This window comes from Pseudorca crassidens, chromosome X, assembly GCF_039906515.1.
Source record: "Pseudorca crassidens isolate mPseCra1 chromosome X, mPseCra1.hap1, whole genome shotgun sequence".
Lineage (NCBI taxonomy): Eukaryota > Metazoa > Chordata > Mammalia > Artiodactyla > Delphinidae > Pseudorca > Pseudorca crassidens.
This window is the reverse complement of record NC_090317.1, coordinates 109,171,431-109,172,212: the sequence shown is the minus strand read 5'-3', so window position 1 is coordinate 109,172,212 and position 782 is coordinate 109,171,431. Positions and strand designations below refer to the sequence as shown.

At 34.8% G+C, this 782-nt stretch overlaps 1 pseudogene; it reads right to left on the bottom strand.

Annotated features, from left to right (window-relative positions):
- Positions 1-389: 389 nt before the first annotated feature.
- Positions 390-479, bottom strand: LOC137217661 (U6 spliceosomal RNA; annotated as a pseudogene).
- Positions 480-782: the final 303 nt, after the last annotated feature.

The following is a 782-nucleotide window of genomic DNA, read 5'->3' as shown; positions in this document are numbered from 1 at the left end:
GCTTTTCATGTGCTTCTTGGCGATCTGTATGTCTTCTTTGGAGAAATGTCTATTTAGGTCTTCTGCCCATTTTTTGATTGGGTTGTTTGGATTTTTTGATATTGTGCTGCATGAGCTGTTTGTATATTTTGGAGATTAATCCTTTGTCCAATGATTCATTTGCAAATGTTTTCTCCCATTCTGAGGGTTGAATTTTCATCTTGTTTATGGTTTCCTTTGCTGTGCAAAAGCTTTTAAGTTCCATTAGGTCCCATTTGTTTATTTTTGTTTTTATTTCCATTACTCTAGAAGGTGGGTCAAAAAAGATCTTGCTGTGATTTATGTCAAAGAGTGTTCTTCCTTTGTTTTCCTCTAAGCGGTTTATAGTGTCCGGTCTTAAATTTAGGTCTAAAAATACGGAATGCTTCACGAATTTGTGTGCCATGCCAATCTTCTCTGTATCATTCCAATTTTAGTATATGTGCTGCTGAAGCGAGCTCTAGTTGTAGACTTTTTGATGATAGCCACTCTGTGTGTCCAGCTTTTTAATTTTTTGCCTTAACATTATTTCATTTGCACATGAACCTTATCAATATAGCCCACATACGGCTCAGTATTCTCTTCTATTAATCTTATAAAACACTTCAGAAAGAGATTACATCATCAGAGTCAAGTACTCCCTTTTTGTAATACAAATATATATTCTAGACTAAGAGGTAATTTGCAGCCACTGGAAATGCTTAAACAAAATAAATCATGAGGGACATAATTGATCAGGAATGTGACTACAGTTGTCTATTAGT